Genomic DNA, 24,147 nt, shown 5'->3' on the forward strand with positions numbered 1-24,147 from the left:
GCATACTTATATTTTAGAAGATACGTAAAAGCAGTAACATTTTAGACATGGTCACATTGTGACACACAATCTTTTTATTTTAGGAATCTCTGTGAGGACTGGCTGTGTTTTAGACTCTCAGTGATGGTTGCCTGGAGCTTTTTCATAACTTGATCCCGGAAAGAGGATAACCTTGTTGTCTAAGGTGGCCTTCTCTGAGCTATTTTAATGAATAAATCCATACTTGTTGTCGCTGAGCTCACATGTAACCCTTTTTCAGGCTATATATTTAGATGTGTTTTAAATTTAATGCTTATCAGTGGTTGGGTCAGGCATAGTTTTAAATACATTTTAAATTAAACTCATTTGGTCTTTAAATACTGTATAAAGTAGGTGTTATTATTTCATTTGAGATACCTTTGACTTTTCTATAGAACAATCCTGTCATCATCAAACAAAAACAGTCTTATTTTCTTTCTAACCTTTATGCCTTTTATTTATTTTTCCTGCCTTATTACTCTTGCTAGCATGTCCACCAAAAGGGTAAATTGGTGGAGTAGACATCTTTTCCTTGTCACTGACTTTAGGGGAAAAGCATTCAGTATTCCACCACTAGATATGATTTCAACTGTAGATTAAGAGAATTCCTATTTTTTATTTATTGAGTTTTTTTTTCATTAAGTGGTATAGGATGTTAAAAAATGCGTTTTCTGAATGTATTGCTAAAGTTCTGTATAGTTTTCCTCTTTATTCTGGTAAAATGATGAATTACATTGATTGATTTTTAAATGCTAAAATAAGTGCTCCATTCTTGAGGTAAACTTATCATGATACAAAAAGGATGATTTTTATATTACTAGTTTTGAGTTGCTGATATGTATTTATTAAGGATATTTGTTATATGTTCATTGGTACTGACCTGTAATTTTCTTTTCTTATTGTATCTCTATCAAATTTTGGTATATGACATCTGCTCATCTCAAAATATGTTGGAGAGTATTCCATCTTGTTCCATTTTCTGAAAAAGTCATGTAAGATTGGTATATTTTTCCTTAAATGTTTGATGGAATTCACTATGAAATCATTTCTACTAGAGCTTCTTCTGTGGGAAAGATTTTGATAATATAGTCAAGTTCTTAGTAAGGTTTAGAGCTATTAAATTTTTCAGTTTTAATATGACATTGGATGCTGTCAGGTAGCTGAACTCCTTTCAACTTACTGACCAGTTTTTTTTTTTTTTTTTGTCTTTTTCCTTTTTATCGGTACCAGGGATCGAACTCACGACTGCCTGCTTGCAAGGCAGGTGCTTATGCCGCTGAGCTAAATCCCCAGCCCTTGACCAGTTGTTTTGAACCATATTTGAGAAAGTTGGGATTATTATTTCTTCAGTTTTTACTGCCTATTTTCTCTCCTCTTCCTAAGATTCCAATTCAAATGTTAGACCTCAAACTATGTATCTCATAGGACCCTAAGGCTCCATTAATTAAATATTTTTCCTTTTTTAGATTGGATACTCTTTTTATTTGTTCTACTTTTAAAGTTCACTGACACTATTGTTTCTCCAATCTATTGTTATGTCAAACCAATAAAATTTTTCAAATATTATAGTTTCTAGTTCTAGAATTTCCATTTTTCTTTATATACCTCTTACTTTTTTGCTGGGATTTCTATTATGTCACTAAGCATAGTTATAAAAGCTGTTTTACCTTCCTTGCTTGCCAAACCCAGTATCTGTGTCATCTCATGGTTGCTTTCAATGGGTTGTTTTTTCTTTTGATGATGAGTTGCACTTTCCTGTTTCAAATGTGGATCTAGTAATCCTGAAATATACCTTGGACAATATGCATGATATATTATAGCGTTCTGGATTCCATCATATATCTTTAAAGAATATTGATTTTCTGTTTTTGCTTGGGCAGGACTCACATTTCACTTGTCTCTCCTGTGACAGACAGAGGCAGAAATCGCTGCGCAGTCCATTTCCGTTAGTTGAGCTGCTTAGAGTCCATTCCACATATACATTTAATATTGTTGGAATCAGTCAGAAATCTGATCAGATGTATGTACTGAATTGGGGGCTTTTCTTCCACGACTAGCTTCTCTGTGGGATTTTCTGTCTCATTTTTCAGCTGCTATCATCTCCCTGAACTCTTTTTTTGACTCTTTAGTAAGAACACAATCGCTGACTGAGCATGGCTACCTGTAGACTTTTCTGGAACCCGCCTTTAGATGAAAAGCTGTGAAAACCAAACAATTCCCCCTTTATCTTTTATCTGCTCTGGTCACTCTCCAGTGCCTACAGATAGCTTTTTTGCTGTTGTTTTAATCTTTTATGCAGATTGTATTGTTGTTGTCTATGGTAGAGTTGGTCTGGTGAGTTACTTTTAAGATCAGAAGTAGAACTCTATCATCATATAGTAATACACACACACACACACACACACATACACACACACACACACACACACACACACACACAGAGCAGTGAGTTTAAGTGCCTTACTGAACGTCGTGCAATGGGTAAGTGGCAGAGCTGCTATGAACATAAGCATTTTGGTTCTCTAGTCTTTGGATTTCTTTTATTGGAAGGCTTTCATAAGTGCTGGTTTTTAGGACAATGGAAAGAAACATAAAAAATTATTCTGGGACTTGTGAGGCCTTTTAGAGACAGTAGTTAAACACTAAAATTATCCCAAAATCTCATTACTCAGTGGATACTTCTGATGTCTTTAAGTATTTACATTATTTTATACAGATGTTTGTATATAAGTTGCATTGAAGGACCATACTCTCTCAGTTAAGTGGGAAGTAGGTGTTCAGTTTTGCAAAATTCCCTATTTTCTTGGACCTGTGTTGATAGATGTCTAGGGTCATTTTACTTAGAAACATGAAATTTATCATGTAGTTCATTTGATGATTAAAACAAAGATGACTTTCAAAGAAAGGTAGTATCAACAACAATATAATCAATGAACATCAGTTATGCATTGAAGAAATTCAAAACCACAGTCATGGGATAGTTGACTTTACCCGGTGTGAGCCATAGACCTTGGAAATACTGCATTAGGATCAGCTTGAGCAGTACTTGTTTCTACTCCTTTATGGTTTCCCATTTTTTCTTGTGACCTAAACAGTTTGAATTAACATTCATCAATTGATAAATTTCATTTTATTCTTCTTCTCCCTTGATTTTTATCTATACTTTAATTTTCAGAGTCTGCTTTGCTCATATTGATTTTGTCGTAAGCTGATTTGTAGAGTAGTGAAATCTCGTCCATGTATGTTACTTTCAAAATGAAGGAGATGATCTGCATATTTGCTTTTGGAATTCTCTCCACATTCCAGACCAGGGCTCAGATACCAGGCTCAGGGGATTGGCCAGTAAAGAGCAGGGGCTCAATACCGGATTGATTGATGGTTCTGAATCTCAGCCAGACAGTTCTGGGAAGGTGGGTTTATCTTCCCAGTGAAAGAAAACTGAGTCCTTGAAGGCCATGATAAAGATTTTGGCTTTCATCCTAAGAATAATGAGAAGTTGTATAGAGTTTTAAGCAACCAAGTGGCAGGTCCAGGCTTAAAACTTTTAAATATGAAGTCAATATTCTTAAAGTTTAATGCCAGAACATGATCTAGAAAAATTGATAACCTGTAGTCTTCAAATAGTCCTCCTGAGTTATATTACGCCTAACTGAAATTTTGAAAAAAAATGAGAAGTACAAAGGTTGAGATTGAGTTGGGGATTTAGCTCAGCGGCATAAGCACCTGCCTTGCAAGCAGGCAGTTGTGAGTTCGATCCCCGGTACCAATAAAAAAAAAAAAAGGAAGTTTGAGATTGACTCTGGGTATGGGGGGGGGGGATTTGAAATGCACTTTTTTTGAAACTTGCATTTATGGTAAGAGATATTTTATTTTTATAACAAAAGCTTGCAGCTGCAAATGTCAAGGAGTAGGGAACTGAATATTCTAAAGCTATTAAAATGACAAGGCTAGGAACTGGAGATATGGCTCAATCACACAAGTGCCTCTGGCAAGGTCTTGAGTTTGATTCCCATTACCAAAATATAAATAAATAAGTAAACAAACAAACAAATAAGAGGCAAGGTATTTTATGCCTATAGAGAAATGAGTATGTTATAGTATATTAAAAAGCAAAATTAAAAATGCAAAACATGTGTTTAAAATTGTGAAAACAATCATATTTTCTCTTAACAAAAATAGAGGGAAGTTTTATACTTTGCCAACAACCAAATTCTGTTCTTAGCATGAAAAGACAAGCCTAATATATTTCAGTAAACACTGTAAATCTTTAAAATTGAGATGCTGCTAAGAAAGCAACATTTTCAAGAGATGAAAAACTTTCATATGAAAATGTATTCTGATTATGTTTGCCCTTCCCAAATATTTGTGAAAACCAAGAAAATTTTAAATGCATCTTGAAGAGAAAAACTGACAGCTTACGAATTAAACACAGCCTTTAGCTCTCGAGTCAGCTGCCATTTGTTGATAGCAGGTTACAGCAAGGTTAATAATGATCTGTTTGATGGATTTCCCTAAATTTTCAGGTGATTTTGGGTTTCTTATATGCAACTTGCAAAAGCATAGCACTCAAATTTCTCATTAAAATAAACACCGAAGCATGTACCTGTAAATCAAAGATTGGTGGGAGAAGGAAGCAATTTCTGGAAAAAATAGGGGAAAATTTTTAAAATATCACTAAAGGTAAACGGCACCCAGGGCATAGTGGAGCATCAAGTTCCTCTGTGTCTGAGAATAGTGTCAGTTCTGATTTCTCGGCTGCAACACTGCTGGATGACAGCTCTCTCTAGTATTTCCTGAGGCCATCTACTGTTTTAGAGCATAAATCGTAAATATACCTTTGAACTAAGACAGTCTCCCTGGACCTATTCCTTTGCCACTCTGACTTCCAGTCTCAATGGGATATTGAAGGGGAGGCTCGGTAGGATAAACAGTGGAATCCTTGTCCGGGAATGACTGCCTGGCAATTGTTCCATGGAAAACAGGGAGGGGTGGGGGACAACAACCCTGCTCTGTTCACTGGCTCTTTAATTTAGATTACCAATGATAAAGCCGGGGCTACGGCTAAAGAAAGGTAGGATGCATACGCAGAAACATTAGTGCTAATATGCTGCAGAAAGACAAGATAAATCAGTCCAGCTCTCATACATCACTAAGGGAGAAGCTGATTGCAACTTGACCATGTGCCTGAGTAGTCCCATCAGTGAGAAGAGCAGAACATGGATTAAAAAAAACTAAAATGTACCCTTAGGGCTACTGCCGTGTTGGACCTGGGAGAAGTGTCTGGTGTAAGTTTCGGCTTGTTTTATCCGTGTATTTACCCGTGTGTTCACATCCAGGGAGCTTGTTTCTCTTTTCTGTGTTTTCATGGGAGCCTCAAGCATGTTTATTTACAGCCGTGGACTTCATTTTGTATAAATGTAATAGCAACCTAATAAAGTTCTGAGGAGAGGACAGTTTAGCTCAGTGTTTATCCGGGAAAGAAACGTGGAAGTGACGGTTGTCATTACTGTCTCTAGGAAGCCTGTGGGTGAGATTTGTTGTTTTGTTTTGTTGTTTGACGAGGAAGTGTGAGTTAGAGGCAGTACATTTTAAATTGAAGCTCAGTTATTTTGCTAGTCTTTAAAAATATGTATTTGTAACTCAGTATTTCACTCCTCTTGTGGTCTTTTGTTTTGAAAACTGTGTTTGAATATTAAACCAGACTGCTTGAAACGCATTATATTTTATGATTGGGATGTTTGTATTGTTTCGTATCTGTTATTAGACAAAATAATCATAAAGGGTGTTTTCTATGGACCTTTTTATATTCCAAAATTAAGTACAAATGGTAATTTCCAGCAGTTTTAAAAATTTGTCAATTATTTAATTTAGCATCACTTAAGCATCTGCACAAGGAGAAAGCTGAGATGGTACAGAAACTGAATAAGCATTGATTGCTTGTCTGAATTGCATCTTTAAAGTTTTTGCCTCAAATCTCTGATTTCACAGTTTATTTTTACCAAATTAGATTATCATATTTCATAATCGAGACTATGAATGGGTGGAACACTTTCAAATATCCTACGGTTCCCATTAGAACAGATCTTAAAGCGCCTGCTGATTGTTACTCAGAGGGAAATTCTCATGCCGGCTCACCAAGAAGATTGCTTAAATAATGCATGGGCAGGAGTGAGGCAGGATGGAATTTATGGCCCAGACACTGAGATCAGGCTTTTGTTCCAAGGAGAGACTATTTAAGTGTGAGCATATAACATACATCAATGCTCCAGGGGACAAGTGTCACTGAATGAAATTAGTGGCCACATGATGCTGTCCACATGTTATTTCAAAACAAGCCTTAAAACACCCCAGTAAGCCTATCGTGATATGAGAAAGGGGAAACTAAAAGTGCCAATTGGAAACAGAAGCCCCTGCCTGAAAAGTCCATGGGACAGACAGAGAAGTGAATTCTGTACTTCAGGAAGCGGGTGAATGTTAGGCAGAGAAACGAATGCCAGCCTAGAGAGACCGGATGTTTAACTGATGAGTGGCACTGTGGCAGTCTCGTTAGGAAAGAATAAACCTTGACCAAACTGCAGCATCCTATACACTATGTCTTCCATCTTGTCCTAATTAGAGGAATATGTCTGCTGAATCCTAATCTCTTTAATTGTTGATAGAGCAGGCATATGATTTGCTATAAATACACATGAGCATTCATTTCTGAAATAATGGCTGTGCCAAATATATTAGACCGACAGGAGTGCCGGACTAGGGAAGCTGTGCTGAATAGTTGAGTTTTGGAGGTAATGGACCAGTTGAGAATCACTGCACAGCTGGGCCAGCAGCTGCACCCAGTGCTCTGTCAAGTTTGGCCTCTAATTTCCTTGAACTTGTCCTTGTTTGCCAAAATGATGAACGTAGCAAGAACTTTCTTTAAATGAGCCCACTGTGAGTATAAAAGACCCCTTCCTAAGAAGTCTTTGTCAAAATGTGTAGTTAAGAGCACCCATAACCAAATGAGGTATTGATTAGGCAGTGGGAAATTTGAATAATCATAAAAATAAAAACCAAAGACAGTGTTGTACAATGAGCTAAGCTGGCAGGAGATCAGAATGCATTAAGAGGCAGCATTGGGTCATCACTATCCTAACTAAAGGACATATGGAAAAATCCCACAATAATATCCAGCATAATTATCTTGTACTTAGGGAAAAAAATAGTCCTGCAAGCTGGAAGGCAGCCCAGTTATATCCACACTTTTTTTTTTTTCCTAACTGTATTGTTCTGATATTCTTTGGGTTTGGGTCAGAAGGAAGTGTTAGAGAAAATGTTTTATATTAAGAAGCATCCTATGACTAAACAGTGCCATTAGCAGCAGGATGAGTAGAAGGAACAGTAAGGACTCACCTTCCATTCCTGGTCACTGCTTGAGCGAGGATTTAGTTAGCACTTTCTGTGTACCTAACATGGTCTGCATGTGTATCTAACCAGCTAGATGAAAAACTCTTGGAACGCCACTACGTGAATTCATATCACTTTCTGATAAATCCCATCTCTTGAAAACCTTAGGCCTGGATATTGTTCCCTGACCCTAGAGAGGTTCAGCATCAAATCTTTGTTATGTGAACGCTGTATTTTCCGGTTAGCACACAGATCAACTCTCTCTTCAGATTTAAAGTCTAGGGATGGAACACTTGCAAGTTAAGGGATTTGGGACAAAATAACCTCCAGCAGAGCTGGTTTTCTTGCTTGTGAAAAGAAAGTAACACTTGTTTTGCAGGCTTATGAGAGTTAGAAGAGATGTGGCTGGGTGCATCTGGCCCCCCAGGAAGTGAGCAGCATCTCATCATATGGATAGAGCACATAGTGGTTCAGGGGCATGGAAGTGGGGAGAGAAGGAATCAGTAGGGACGACAGGAAAGTTAGCCTGTGGCAGTGTCTTTGCTAAGAAAATGACGTGAGATAGGACGGTGTTGGTGGGAATGAGGAACTAAGGATGTATCTGAAATATGTTTTCAAGGAGGAAGATCACGGAAGGTGGTCACAAGTGAGTTGAAGTTGGATGGAGACAAAGGGTGGGGATGCAGAAGAAAAGATTATGTGTTTATGACAATGTCAGCATACAATTTCTCAGACCATCAAAAAGTGAAGCCAATAAAGTGTTTCCTGAACTTATAAACTAAGAAAATGTAAGAAGAGAGAAGAAATTGGAGTCCTGCAGTTAACATGTAAAGAGAAAGGGAAAAAGGTCAATAATAAACCAATAATCTAGGACTACTGCTACAATAGAGTGACAATTCAAAGGAATTGCTTAAAATGGCAAATCTAGGTTTGGAGTTTTTCCCAGACAAGACCTGCAATCATCAAATAATAAGGCTCTTTTGCAATCTTGGAACTTATTTAAGTTTTCCTGAGTTAAAAAATGCCACTGAAGGGATACAAATAGTGTCAGAGTTGGAAAGAAAAAGAACACGAGGAATGGAAATTCTCAAAATAGCTTGGTTTTGGAGAGGAAAAGGGAGCCGAAAGATGGCTGGTTGACCTGTTAGAACATTAACCATTCATTATGACTTGTCAGAAGGTTTATCAACTGCTATTCCCTAAATAGCTTATTGTGATTTTTTTAAAAGAAAATTCAAACAGGAATCAAAATTACACCAAATCCCCAACTGGCAAATAAGTCGTGGTCCAAATATCTATTTGTAAGCCCTTTATAGGAGAAAGAATTGTCAACATCTTTAGTCTGCTTTTCAAAAGGCTACTCAAACCATCCTACAGCAGAAATAGTGTAAAATAAAAAATTAATGGTAAAAATACTTTCAATGTTAATAATTAAAATATAAATGATACCCATCAGGATAAGAAAAATATTTTGAATGCTAGTGGTTGGAGAGGTAGAGGTTAATTACAAGATGATCTGGTCTGTGTTTATTTTTAAAATTTGCATCGACCTTCTCTGACAGGTTGATGCTAACCGACTGTGCTTTCTTTAATTTTGAAGTATAAGGATTTCTTTGTCTTTATTTCGGGTATGCCATGTCTACCTTTATCAATATCTACCGTGATTAGGTTTTCTCACATTTAAGACAGAAAGAGTGATGTTGAGAGAAAATGGAGGGTAGACAGAAGGAAAGGTACCACAGGTAACTGGAGCAATATTTGAGAGAGAGGAGAAGCATCAGGTTTTAAAAGTGAGTGGGTAAGACATTATGGTAGGGAACTTAAAGGAGCTCTCAGCATTGGTAAGAGAAATCCATGAGCCACGCAGGCAGGCAATCAGGCATACTACCTGCAGGATCAGCCACCAGGGGGTGCTTATGACTCAGAGACATTGTTCCCTTGAGTCTGTGGTGCTAGTTTTGTACATCTGAACATCTCTTGGGACCCTTGGTCTCCTTGCCTAAGGTTCCTTGTCTTCCTTACCTGTCCAGTTTCGATATCATAGCCTATCATTTCAACCACACTGTGTCAGTATTATCACTTCCATTCATTCATTCATTCATTCATTCATTCATTCATTCATTCAATAAAGATTTAGTGATTCCTGCATGTCAGGCATGTAGTACTGGATGGTTAGAAATGAACAAAATAGACTTTCTTCTGCCCTGGGCGTTTACTAGCTCAGATACTGATCCTTAATCAGTCCAGTTGTGTGCTTTCTCTTGCTTCTGACTAGGTACCACTAGGGAAAATCACATCATTGTTCGGGTTAATGTTGTGGTATACTGATGACCTCCAATCTTAGTGGACCTCTCACTGTAACTTAGCCATCTTTGCAGGTTTCCCTGGTAACCTCCTCCCATTCTCCCCAACACTTAGTTGCAGACTTTTCTACTTACTTTAGATCCTTGACCAAAGCACTTCTCCCCTCACTTCTGACCATGCCAAGATGTCACAAAATCTGTCACCTGTGTAACTTGAATGAAACCAAATGCCTTGAGGACACTCCAGCACAGTGAGAGTCAGTATGGACTCTGGGAAACCTTGGAGGACTTTTCTGAAAGTTTCTTGAGGAGTCACCCAAGAAGAAGATTTCCAGAAATCATCTTTGTTCTCCTCAAAGTCTACTTCTTCTTGGCCGATGTCATTTTATCCTTCCCCTCTGTCCCCCTCCCCTGCTACCCCATTAGTTTGTCTTCTAACTCTGGGTGCCTTCTGGCTAGAACCAACCAGTCTGTCTTGACGTTGGTCATTTTTCTCCAAACTTCCATCTCCATCTGCACAATCAGAGAGGGCCAAGCAAGCAGTTAATCCCTTTTCTGAGTGAAAGGAGGATGGTACCAGAGTCACTGCTCTTTTCTGACTTTGGTTTCTCATCCTTTTTGTGGCTTCTCTTAATATGTGCATGTTGTTGATCCTATGCTTGTCTGACTCCTCACCTCACTTCTAGAAGCAGAGTGTAGATCTGTTCTGTTCTGGATCCCCACCAAATCTTAGCTTGGATTTTAACCCCACAATAGGGTAGTCTGGAGCTGGACTTCTTTCATTGTGAGTTTATTTATATATTTTCTTGACAATTTATTTCTCTTTCATTAAAATTCATTTTAATTCCTAAGTTTAATTAAACTGAATTTCAAATTTTCTATCTCAAAGTTGGTTATGAAAAATAAAAAGAATACTTAACTTTCTGTGCTTTGGATTTTTTTTTAAAAAAAATCTAAAACCCTAGCATTATTATTCTTCTGAATATCTTCTTGGAAAAATAAAAAAACATCTTACCACAGTGATATATGTGAATCCATGTTTATGGCAGCACAGTTTGTAATAGCAAAATCTTGGAAACAACCCAAATGCCCATCAACCAAGGATGGATAAGACAGATCTTTTTATGTCATGGATCACTCCTCAGCCATAAAGAAAGATAAACCTGAGACTTTTCTAGTAAATAAATGGACCCACATGTATAAACAACATGTTATCTCCCTGGTATGACAAACTGTACATCCAAAATGTACAACAGATATTGTGAAACGGGAAGAAATTGTTCAAAAGGAAAAAGGAATTAGGATGGGAGGAAGAGGAAAGGAAGGAAGGAAGGAAGGAAAAAGGGAAAAAAACAAGATAGTTAAACTACTAGCTTCCCTAGTTCACTGAAAAGAAAGGTTTGTGCTAATCGTTTGTAAGATTGTATATGCCCATATTTTATACTCTGAGTAACTACTTTAAAGATAACACTATATAATGCATTGTTATTCTCCTGCTATATTGCTATAAATTTTTTTTTTTACTTTTTTCCATTAAATAAACACTAGCTTTGTTTCCTATAGGTCTTTGTGCTTGTCTTTAGGGTAACTGAGTGAGCCCCCAGGGATAATGAGGTACAACCTTTTTTATTTAACCGATACTGGAAAACAAAAAGGGAAATGAGTCAGTTTTATTTGTAGTCAGAGGACTCATTCAAGAGATTCCTGACCCTGCACATGAAGCCCAAGGAAACACCCTTTGCTTATCATCTGAGATGTACCGCTGGCACTTCAAAACCGGAAGTGACTGGAAGATGCTGATTTTTTCAGAACTTAACGAGTAAAATCATTTGAGGCTGAGGGTATGGCTGTTTATTGGGTCTTTAAACTGTGATGAGAGACAGCCAAGTCCATTAGCCTTGTCCAGTTTCATTCTGATCAAATATGCATCTTGTTCATATGGGCCAATCTGTATTGGTAAAAAAGATAATGTTTGAGAAACTGTTTGAACCTTTGGATTTTAACTACACTTTGGAAAGATTTCATGTGAGATGGGCAACATTCTAACAATTTGAGTCAGAAAAAGTTTTGCATTGTTTATTTGGTGTCTTTTAAAAACCATTTTTCTTAAAGAATGTAGAATATACTTGAACTTTTAAGAGATAAAGAAAGAAGACCGTAAGTAATCAAATCAAGTCATGTCATAACTGAATTAATCTGAGTTTTAACTGTTAATCAATGACAGAAAACTGGAGAATGTGTGACAGGCGTCAGTTGTTGGGCTCTCACCATCCAGGCATGCAGCTGCATTTTGAACAGAATGGAGTCACATGAACAGATCATTGGCCCACCTAACAAAACAGGCATTTCAGGACTCAATCTCTGAAATAATAAAAGCATGAATTAAATGATTTTTGATCAGTATTGTTCACACAGCTCATATCCTTAATGATGATGCTTAACTGAAAGAAAAGACCTTTGCCTCAGCGTTCATTTGCAATCTAGAGAAAACTCTAAATTTGTTTTGACATTCCAGTGCTTCTGGAAGACACAAGTCCTGTATTTCATTTTGTGGAATTAAAGTGGACTGCAAAATAACATGTTCTTACATAGCACAGACCATCTCTACTTCTCTACTTTGTGTTGTATCTTTCTGTGTCCTCTCCCCTCTCTTCTCCTCCCCTCTCCTCTCCTCTCCTCCCCTCCCCTCCCCTCCCCTCCCCTCCCCTCTCCTCTCCCCTCCTCTCCTCTCCTCCCCTCTCCTCCCCTCCCCTCCCCTCCCCTCCCCTCCCCTCTCCTCCCCTCCCCTCCCCTCTCCTCCCCTCCCCTCCCCTCCTCTCCTCTCCTCTCCTCTCCTCTCCTCTTCTCTCCTCTTCTCTCTTCTCTTCTTTGATGGGGTATTGAGCCCAGGGTCTTATGAATGCTGAACACACACTGTACCGCTGAGCTGCACTCCCAGCCCCATGCTGTTTTAATAAGAGAAAACATAATGGGGTAAGAGTGGAGGGAAAGGACCCTTGACATGGAACCCAGAGAAGGGCCATGTGTATTCTCTTCCGTTACTTGTGCCTGTGGCCTCGTTAAAGTCATGCCTCTTGCAGAGAGATCTAAACAATGGAGTCAGCTATCTGTCTGCTCTGTACCTTGAAGCTGACTATAAAAGCAGAGGACAGAATTATAGTTCTAGCTTCATCTCCACTGAGTAAGGTTCTGTAGTTTTTCCTCTTCTAAAAGGAAAATGTAGGGAACCTTTTAACATTCAGCTCTAACCCACAGTGGTGGAACAGGTGTAAATTTCTGTGAAGTTACATTTGGAGCACCGCAGAAGGCAAGGTCTTTCCAGAGTGCAAGTGTCCAGACCAGTCCATCAGTAACCTTGACCCTCTCTGCAGTGGATTGACGTGTGGAGTTACAAAGAGAGACACCTCATCTCCACCACTTACCGTTTCCCCAGGATTTAGCTGAATTGCAAAATGAGTCCTGTGGTAGTCAGCTCTTTGTAGGGTTTTTAGTGAGGGTAGCAATTCTTCCAGAGACCTGAACAGTGACATGATCATTTCCTTCTGTCATTTTGCCTTCAGAACTAACTGTGATCCTCCGTAACGATTTCTGATATTTGTTCTGAACTTGGTGGTAGATGATTGGATAACCATTTTGCCAAGTCCATACAACAGCTGAGAGCTCATCCTAAGTTTTAATAACACAGAGGCCACATTATCCTACCCCACTCAACCATAGTTGATAAAACTAAGATCTTTAACTTTATTTTGCTTTTTTGTGAGGCATAAGAAATACAACATGACCAGCTCAGAGCATTAGCCAATTAATTTCTCTTTTCAAATGTGTAGTAAGTTTCAAAAATCTTTGTCCTAGAGATTCTCCCCAGTCTTGGAGAGATTGGCTTTAGTTTCTCTTGTGTCTAAGTTTTTCATGTACTTGTTTCCATTCATTCATTGACTCCAGCTGTGCACCAGGTGTTAATCTGGGTACAAACAACAGGACACTGAGCAACTCAGTCTTATCAGGATTGTAAAAATGTAGGCCCAGTGAGCCAAAAGGCACTTTACTTAACCCAAGAGCTTGACATCATCCCTTTATGTTTCCAAAGCTTTTGTGGAAAAGGAAATGTTTCCACCTCTGAGTCATGCACCCTAGAGGCAACGGTAGGTTTTAGCTCTTCTGTTTATAAAATTTCAAAAATACTTTCTCAATCCGAGGTTACACTGAGACATTTTAGTGATACACTTGGACTCATCCTTGCTTCTCCTTTTTATCAGGCAATGACTCGAGAAAGAGCTTAACTCAGAGCCGTCTGTGTGAAGAGGAGCAGCTCTTCAGACTATTTTTGTTAAAAGCAGAAGTGTCTTGTACTGACCCAACTAATGCCACGACTTGGTTTCTGCAGGTGGTTGGAAGGCCTGACTTCTTGCTGAAGATCTTCCAGCAGATAGAAAGGAACACAGTGAATGACACCCTGTTAAGGGCCTGGCTTCTCACAGGTGCTTAGTGTTTGTGGTTTCAGAAGCTGGAACCAACCAGTATCTTGATCAGAAGCCAAAGATTACATTAAAGAACAAAACCAAATTTCTCCCCACTCTGATTGAATCCCTAGAATGATTCCATTTCCTTCTCAGTAAAATGTGAATGCTAATCTTTACATCATAAGGTATTGAGGAGACCTTAGTGAAATGTTAACAGGTCTTCATAAACAATCAATTTTTATTAAAATAGGTTATCATTAAAACCCTCGTACACTCTCAAGTCTCAGACCTCCATAAATTCTTGCTATTGTAAGACTAATTTTCAGCATTTCAAAATATTAAAGTTCTCTTGGTTAAAAATTCTTTTCCTATGAGTAATTTTATGCCTGTGTCTTTTGAGCAAAATTGTAGAAAGCACAGAAAGTCCAGTCTCTTGAAGAGTTAATGCTAAATTTCAGATATTGAAAAATCACAGGAAGTTGGTTTCTGATCTTTAGATATCTTCATCCATGCTACTCAGTGTGGTGGTGGAGTTGAAGAGTGTTTGTTAGCTCAAACTCTTAACCATCAGCCCCTCACTGAATTTTGATGATTCTCATTATGCTGAACCCTCGGAAGTTGCTGATATGGATTTTTGTTTATCTGCTCTGTCTGATACAGACATCTGCAGGAGTGGGATTGTGTCTGATACCATAGATGAAGTCCAGAAGCCTAAGCTTGGGCAGTGGAAAATATAAAATGTAAACATGAAATGCCTTTTTGTGTGAGCTGCAGATAATATTTCTGACATCTTTTACAGAGAAGATGTGTATTGGAAATTATAGGTGCTTGATGTTTGGCAAGTCCTGAGGGTGAGCTTCCTACTGCCTGGGAATGTTCAGCTCAAATGAGGGACACTCAGGCCAAGGGTGCCCTGATGGGCTGCATCAGCTGGCGAGTCACCTCCGCTTTCTGGGTTCTCCTGCTTTCCTTTAGTTGCTTGCTTGCTTCTGCTGTTGTTACACTGTGTGGTTACCACTACTTTGGCTTGCAGCTTACTTAGTTCAGGGGGTTGGTGCACAGCTGTCTGTACCTTCTAAGAAATGTAATCCATCAATATTCATTAGTGAGATTGGCCTGCAGTTCTCCTTTTTGATTGGAATAAATAATAATAATAAAAAGTGAAAGAATAATAAGATCCAAAATGTACAATAGATATTGTAATAATGACAGAAAAAGAAAATGCTCAACAGGAAAGAATAACTTGTGGGTATACACATATAACTGTATGTATGGTTCAGTGTGCAAGATGGATAACCATACTATTAATTCTCTATTAGTTCATCAAAAAGTATAGTTTGTGCTGTTATTGTTTAATTGTCTGTTCATTTTTTATGCTTTGATTTTGTAACTTGAGCAACTACTTCTGTTGCTCAAATGCACAATGCTCTGTTGCACAATGTGTAATATATTAACTAGTGTTGATTTCTTACTGTTTTTTTGAAATTCTGTATTATTTCTACTTTTTTTCTTTTTCTTTTTAAAAATAAAAAAATTTTAAAAAAAGAAATGTAATGCATAGTAAGAATACATTTTATGTGACTCACTGTGTGATACTGTATTGCACATACAAGTGTGATCAAAACAGCTGGTGGTGAATATTTAAATTTTAAACATTGTTACGGTAAAAGACACGTTGGCATTAATTGCCCTCAAAATTAGTTGCCCTCGCTTTGAACACACTTATCATAATTTTTGTGACCTTCTTAAATCGTCTCACTATCACGGTTGCTTCAATGTCCTGAATACATTCAAAACATTTATCTTTTGTGGTCATGCTGACTTTGAGAAAGAGTCAGAAGTCACATGGTCTCAAATCCAGTAAATAGGATGGATGAGGACACCCCATAATATTGTTATGAGCATGTCTTTCCATTTGATGGTATTTGGCAGCTGCATTTGCCATATTTTTGATCACGTATCAAAAGACCCTCATGAACGAGGACTTTCAGAACTGCTTCAGAAAGCTGTGAGAACAATGGGATAAGTGCGTTTGAAGCGAGGGGAAGCGCTTTGAGGAGGATTAATGTGTCTTCTCCAGTAATATTTTTTAATTAAACACACCATATTCATTGATCAGTCATACACACACACACACACACACACGCACACACACAAGATTGCTATCTATCTGTCTGTCTGTCTATCTATCCATCCATCCCAGGCTGCTTCCCAGTTTTGAAAAGCTGTCCATCATTGAGGAATGAATACCCAATTACACTTGTGAAGACGTTTATGCTTTGTGAGAGAGGGAAAAACATGCCAGCTCAGTCTTTAAGCTTTTTATCCCTCTTAAGCAGCTGTGGCTTGTGTGGATTTATATCAGGATTTGTTTTCCTGTGCCTGGTTTTGAGAAGCCACAACCTCACAGATGAGGCCCAGGATGGGGGCTGTGGCTTCAATAACAAACTTCTAAAATCCATGTGATTAAAGTGGTCATGGCTTCCTTCGGTTGCTGTAGGATGTTGTAGTTTGACCATGAATATCACCAGCAAACTGCCACTATGTGCATGGAGATAGCCCGGTGAGGTTGTTTATCTTTATGTCTGTTTTCTGTTCCTAAAATGACTTTATAACTGCATTTTGTCTCCAGGTTGAGAGTTAAATTTCTCAGAAATCCTTTGTAGAGCCATCTGACTGGATATAGATTACTGTTTATGCTATTAGAATCAGCACCTTGAGAATATTTTGGTTTTGATCAAAACATTTGAATTGTGCTGGGATGATGGTGCCTTTGACTGAGTTTTAATGAAATATCTTGTGAAGTTGTTATATTTATTTCTATTAGCGTTAAAAAAAAAACACAGGATGCTGTTCAGGTAAACTGTTTTAATCTGGCTTTTCCAGTGATCCACTGCTGTTAATTGTATTTTCTAGGGGATAAAAGGAAAGGTTTCTTCTTATAGGGCTTCATCATTATCAAACTAGACTCTCCTTCTGAAACCATACTAATCAGGCAGGAACCAGAAGCATGAGGCTTTCTTCTTTGGGTGAATTTAGAGTATTCCTCCAAAGGAAGACTGGTGGAGTAGCTTGCCTTGTACTTGCACTGATTTCTGAGGTGTAGAGGCTCTCGGCAGAGGACTTTGATTGGTGTTGGCAGGCTGTCTCCAGGTGAGAGAGCTGGCTTAAGTGAAACTCGGCAATCTCAGGAAATTTCCTTTCAAGAACTCAGAGAAATGCCTCACGGAGTGCAGGGTTAGGTGAAGTGGGGTCGAGGGCAAGACACAAAATCTGGGTGATTTATTTTGGCCTCTGACCCATTTTATATCCTTGAGTAAATCACTTAACCCCTTTGAGCAGAGGCTGTCAGTTGTAAAATTGAAATGAGGCTTCCATTTCCTTAGCCCCACCATAAAGGATATTATACTTTTTGACAAAAGAAGGAGACTAATTTGTTTTGTGCTGAAGGCCATTCTAAAGGGGAGTCACACCAGTATTTTGAGATGGCAGCATTAATGAAATAAGCAAATGACTCTCTAAGGCAAATGTGTATTAAACCACGGAAAGGGCTGGGAGCCTAGCTCAGTGGCCCAGCAACTGATTGGTATGTGTGTGACCCTGGGCTCAACCTCCAGTACCAGACAAACAAAAGCACCAAAAATCCAGCGTAAATTCTTCAGCCCCGAAAGGCAGCCACAGAGAAGGTTCTACATTCTAGACACTTTCTTATTTTGCTCTTATGTGATTATGTACTCTTCCCAAGAGTTCCAGGCAGCCATTAGTTATGATTATGTTTATATAAGCTTATGGATGATGAAACTGAGGCTCAGAAATTAGCAGTCTCCCATGATGCTGGTGTCTTTTTGCAGTCACTCCAGAGAGGAGGAGTTGGTGAGCAGGCAGGCCTGCTTGTCCTTCTGGCTTCTTAAGAAAGCAGTGATGTTGCCCACCCTGTCTGGCCTCAGGCTCTCCATGTCCAGAAATGTTCAGCCTGCCTGGAACTATTTATCCAATGACCGTTATTTGTGCACAGTCAAATAAAATCAATTGTTACAGTACACCGGCAGCTTACAGAGGTAATCAGGCTCCTCAATTGAAGATGCTACTTTGAAGGACTGAGTGTAAATCACTGAATACAAAGTCCAAGATATTTTTCATAGAGAGTACAGTGCAATCATATCTTCAGCAAAGCCAGACAAAAGAGATGGCTGACATTCAAGACTAGGCATTGAGAGATTCCTAAGAACCTTTCTCAGGTTTTATCATGTTTCAAACTTGTCTGGAAATTTTGTCATCTTTTCTGCCAAAAATTCAGTTAAGAGGGTTATTGCTCCTGTGTGTATGCATCTGTGTGTTTAAGACTACAGTTAAAATATAAAGTAATTCGTTAGAGAATGCTTTGAGAGCCATTGTGTCTAAACTGACATCCATCCTCACAACGTTGGCTGGGCTAGTCTTAAGACTATGAATTTTATAGCTAATATAACAGCACCTCTAAGTCTTTTCTCCTTGACCCTTCAGCTGTACCCTCTTTTTCCTAATTCAACAACACATAGACATTTAGCACCAACTAAAGGAGTGTACAGATACACTAGTTCAGATAAAGATTTCCTTGTAGTTGGCCCTGCATTTAAAGAAATGAGTTTGGAGTCTGGTCCAAGACCTTGGCGATGAGCGGCTTCCTACTGCAGTAAGCTTTGCTCCTGTTACCTCGTGGGACTGTGGCTCCGGCCAGATCCTAACTCCTTACACTCCAGGCTGCCCTTTCAGGTCAGCCTTCTGGCTTTTGCCTTTGAAGCCTGAAAAACATCTGCCCAAGTGCTATCCTGAAGCTCTTTCTTCACTGTTGCACCTGCACCCCTGGGGGACATTCAGTATGGGGAACCTGTGTCTTCCCTGTGCCTTGGAGAGTCATGAAGCTTCTAGCTGTGGGAAAGATGGTGCTGTGTATTTCCAAACATACGAAAAGTCTGCTATAGAAATAGATCTCAATATTTTTTGTTCTCACTCTGAGATGATTGCTAAGAATAGAAGCAGAGAGATTCTAAGAAATTTTGTGGCCCCTCCCTGACTCAGCCAGCATTTCTAATTTGTTGTGGGAGTCAGACTTTGAATCTCTTAGAGCAAGTTATGAAGTTAGTGCTCTTCATATTAGAATCTGCACTTCAGATGAATTAATTTGGCATGAAAAACAAAGTGCAAGGTTAGAGGCAGGTAGAACTGACCTGGAAAGTAGTGCTGTGGTTATTTTTCCTCTATCATTTTTGTCTAGGTCTTCCCGGTCTCCTTTTCCATCCAGGCTTCCTCCACTAGTCATTCTCTTCTTTCTTTGTCTCACTCACCCCCAAAGGGATGGTAAATGGCACCTGATGGACCCACTAATGTTTTCTTCATCTTTTACCTCATCTTTGACATTTTTGTGTCCACATGAATTTGTATCCAGACAGATTCCATGCATAGCACTGTAACAGACTCATTTCTAAACTTTTTATTTCTAGGAAGAATTTCCAGCCTAAACATTTCTAAGAAGTCCTACAGCCAGGACTCATGGCGAGTTTCTAGATTTCAGTGTGGTTGACATCAGAGGTGGTCGGCAGTTGTGGGGAAGAAAGCTGGAGAAGTGGGAGCAGATCTCAGTGAGAGACATCAGGACATTATTTTTCTAAAGAATGGTGGCAAGTAGGTAACGCAGCTAGACTGATTTGCAAGTATTACCTGAATGAGGAGTTCAAATGCTTTATTAATCAATAAGGAAAGTCCAGTACCTAGAAAAATGGGCAAACGATAAGTATGGGCAGTTCACAAAGGAAGAAATAGAAATGGCCAAGTATCACTAGTGTCATCAAAACCACAACTAGCTATGTTTTTCACCCATCAAATTGGTGACGATGAAAGTAAGATAAATATTCAGTGTTGGGGAGCTGTGCAAAGCCAGTGCTGTTAAACTCTATGTTAGGGATGCAAATATTAATTACATTTTTCGGCTGACTTGGCCGTATTTATCAATTTTAAAATGCATGCACTGTTTATCCAAATGTTTCTAAATCTGGATATTTATGCTTACATACGTTCAAATGCTTGCATATGGTCAAAAAAGGTTATACATACCCATTCCTTATTTAATGACTGAATTCCATCCCTGCCATGAGGTCATTAGTTGAACTGGTTGCTAAATGAGGAATTGTATATAGCGTGTACATTACAATATTCAGAACAAAGAAATGGCCAAAGGAAACTCCAGCTTCATGACTTTGCTTTTAGTTGTGAAACTCTTACATGAAGTATCGCTGCACAGTAAAATCAGCAAAAATTACAGTACTGTCTAAATGAGATATACTGTATGAAAAAAACATTTATGAGTCTATACACAAGATATACAGAACTATACAGAAAAAAGGTAGGTGATCAGTCTGAACAGCTGCTAAACAGGTAGTTATGTGAAGAATGTTTATATATAGGAAGTGAATGTTCCTTACATTATTGCTTGTCATAATAAACTTTTGGGAAAACCCTAAATGTCCACCAGTAACAGACTAGTTAATACACTAAAATTTCCAATTTGAAATGCTATAAAACTTCTGTTAAAAAGCAGAAATTTGTACATAGGGATATGGAGAGATCTCCAGAGCATATTGTGAATTTAAAGATAAGCTACTGAACACATATTGGTATAATTCCATTTACTTTAAAATAAACCTAAGTTCACAGACCTGTAAATAATAAAGTCCTTAGACATGTAGGTAAATACATAGAAGGAGTCAGAAAACTCTGAAACTAACGTTAGCCATGGGGAGGGGAGAGGTGTTGGAGCCAGGGGGTAAAGTGGAACTTTAAATTTTTTACTTTCACTTCTCTGACCTTTGACTTTTTAAAAAAAGTAAAATGAGTTTGCTGGATTATTTGTATAATTCATTAAACATTACAACCTAAAAATAAGAAAGTTGTAGCCTTGTTTTCTGGGAAAAGAACTCTGAATTGCTTCCCAAAAAGACTGTTCAGGAAACCAAAGGTGGGTGTAATGGAAGTTTTTCCTTTTTTATTTTGGTAGTGGTTGGTCTATTTATATAATGGAGCGCGAGGTAGTTTTTTTTTTTTTCCCATGTACTTTTCGGTAAACACACCTGTGCTGCAGGCAGAAGAGGTGAATGGTGGGTCCAGCCAGGTGGAAGATGGCGATCCTCGTGCCTGCTTGCTGATAGAACCACAGCGAGCCCATCATTAAAGATGGTTGGGCATGAAGTTGCTTAGGTTTCATTCTCCACTCTCCTTTCCCGCTGCCCCCAGAACTTTGGTGGTTTAGGCTCAGTACTCAGCAGAGCTTAGGGAGGGCTGGCTTTGAGGCCATTACTAGTTTCAGAAGAGCCCACTCTCTGTAAAAAGTGCTTCTCTGGACTGCTACCCACCAGGCATGACATTGCATCTCACTTGGCGCCAGAGGCACCTTCTAGCCATGCACACTGTACAATAATGAGTTGCCTTTGTGTCACCTCTCTCTCTCTTCCTCTCCTCTACTGCCTTCTTCTGGGCAGGAGTTGCATTTTGTTCATCTCTGTATCCTTAGTAGCTAGCATGATGCCTGACACACAGCTGATGCTCAATAAGTGACTTTCCAGTGAGTGATAAAAAAAAATCCCTTCACTTGAACAACTGATTTTTAAATGAATTTGAATACTGGTGTTTTCAAGAAAAGAGTCAGGTGCACAATAGTTCAAAATGAGTACAATTAAAATTTAGCTGTGTCACCAGTGTGGTTCAGTGTACAGGCTTTGGAGTTAACTGCTGGTGACTCGGCAAGTTCCTGAACCTCCACATGGCTCTGTTTCCCCCGCTGTAAAATGGTGATACCATGGTTGATTTATTTCTGAGCTGGCCTACTGGGATTGGGTGAGATGAGGAATGCAGAGTTTTCAAGGCAGGACATGGCACAGGAATTCATTCTTGCTCTTGTTGTCCAAAACCTTCAGGATCTGAGTCCTTCTCGTTGGCCAAGTTTTTGACCACTCCTTTAAACGTCAAGTATTTTTTATTTAACTAAATTTGAGATACTTCTTTTAAAAATGGATTCTATTTCCTGAAGTGATAAGAAGAGTGTCTTAATTTTTAGTTTAGGAACATTATCGTAAGTAGCAATTATTGTCCTGCACTTAACACAAAGATACTGCTGGGCTGATGAAGGTGTGGGCCATTGTTGTGTTTTTTAGCTGCTCTGATATTTTGAGTTCTTTCTCATCTCGTCTTCCATAATGTTCACCTGTCAATTTTACCACTCTCATTGGCCTGCATTTAGTATATTCTTTCATCCCTATAATTTTCTTTTCTAATATTCTGTGGTCTTGGAAATCAGACAATCAAGCATGTTCTAATTTTGTATAAATAACTGTGACTCGATGAGGGTCTTTATGACTCTCTAATGAATAAGGTGGATGGCTTGTATAATGTTCGAGTTGGTTGAGTTCTTTTCTAGTTGAGATCAGTATTCCATATATGTAAGACAGGGGAAGACCTAGAATGCACAAAAAGGTTTATTCTGATTTTCATCCTGTAGTTTAACTTGAGTTCAACATAGTGCCTGGACTGGGCTAGTGCTTTTTAACACTGCTTAACTAGAAGGAAGAAGCTTGTGTCACTGGGAATGATACTGGGTTTAAGCCCTGGGTTTATAAGTTAGCTGTTGTGTGAGTTCAGTTTCTTCTTTTCCAACAAGGAAAATAGGATTACTGCTCTTTGTTTCAATTGAGCTTAAGTGAGATAGTTTATGTCAGTATAAGTGAAAGTGCTTTGTTAATTCTAAAGTGCTAAAATTTTATTATTGGCATTGTATTACTCCAACACATGTTTGTATCTTTACTTTTATGGTGCATCTGAGACTCTGAAATGAGAGAGAATCCTATGCGTTTCTTATCTGAGAAATTCATCAGTGGCCTTTAAATGAAGTGCTTTCATTTGAAACATTTTATAAGACCACTAGGAAGCTGTCGTCTGATGAGATAACAAGGAAAGTAGGGGAATGGGTAATAAAAAAATGCCACCCTGTGGGGTTCAATCAGCTGAAAAGAGAGAGAAGCCCCCTCCCTTTTTTTCTACTAGATTTTGCAAATAAGCTCTTTGATACAGATGAGAAAGCAAGGTAAATATGTGATATGTTCTTGAGTATTAATAGGGGATTGTTGATAAGGAAGATCCAGTGTTTTTTTTTTTTTAAATGTATATTCAATTTCTCTGTAAATGATGTGTTCCTGTGCTCCCCATCTGTCTTGATGTGCACAGTATATGCAGTGTCCTGTGATGGTTTAGTAATGTGCTTTTTCTCAGTTTGGATCTTATTTTAGTAGACCCTGCCCATCTTCAGTTTCAGATGACTTCTCTGGGTGTCCACCTGAAATGAGCTCCTCTCTGAGGCGCCAGGTGCTCTGGGGCTCACTAACCTGGTTAATGTGCTCCCGTCAGGGCCTGTTTCATGGAGTGCAGGAACTTTAGAGACTTCTAGGACTAAAATTAATGTAGCATTGGAAGGACAGAGAGGCATCAGCCACAAAGTTCAAAATGCACTATGGAAATACTGCATGGGGTAGGGAAGAGAAAAGGCGTAGGGGAGGGAGGAGGAAGAGGAAGAGGAAGAAGAAGGTTAGGAGGCATGCCTGTGGAATTGAGAACCTTGAAGTCTGTGTTTACATCTTGGCTGATTCTAACCCGATCACTAGCACTGTGAATCAGTCAGCGTTGAAAGATTTCTGAGACTCGGTTTCTTCTTTGGTGAATATGCAGAGCACACCGGTCTGTTCATTTGTAAATACAGATTGTAAGGTGCCAGTGTGGCTGCATTGCCAGCCTAACCATTGTTAGCCAGGTAGACAAGCATGCTAGATGCAAGAACTCTGACAAGTTCATTGATCAAACATATAATAGAAGAAGGAAAACAGGGACTGACTGATCCTAAGAAAAATTCAACTGAGTGAAACACCTGGTGAAATTTTACCCAATTTTTTATTCTCCCAGAGGAT

General features: G+C 38.7%; 1 protein-coding gene across 5 annotated transcripts in view; it reads left to right on the forward strand.

The window, feature by feature from the left end:
- The window catches only part of Rapgef4 (Rap guanine nucleotide exchange factor 4), a 277,608-nt gene that overhangs the window by 102,491 nt on the left and 150,970 nt on the right, over window positions 1-24,147 (forward strand). The window contains exon 1 of one of the 5 annotated variants that reach the window (XM_063259292.1): window positions 16,705-16,727. The exons of the other annotated variants lie outside the window; for them this stretch is intronic. The gene's annotated coding sequence lies outside the window, so the exon portion shown is untranslated. Of the gene's footprint in view, window positions 1-16,704; window positions 16,728-24,147 lie in introns of those variants that run through there. 5 annotated transcript variants of the gene reach the window in all.

The sequence above is a fragment of the Cavia porcellus genome, unplaced genomic scaffold (assembly GCF_034190915.1).
Source record: "Cavia porcellus strain 051 isolate PalLab524CR breed Dunkin Hartley unplaced genomic scaffold, mCavPor4.1 scaffold_12, whole genome shotgun sequence".
Lineage (NCBI taxonomy): Eukaryota > Metazoa > Chordata > Mammalia > Rodentia > Caviidae > Cavia > Cavia porcellus.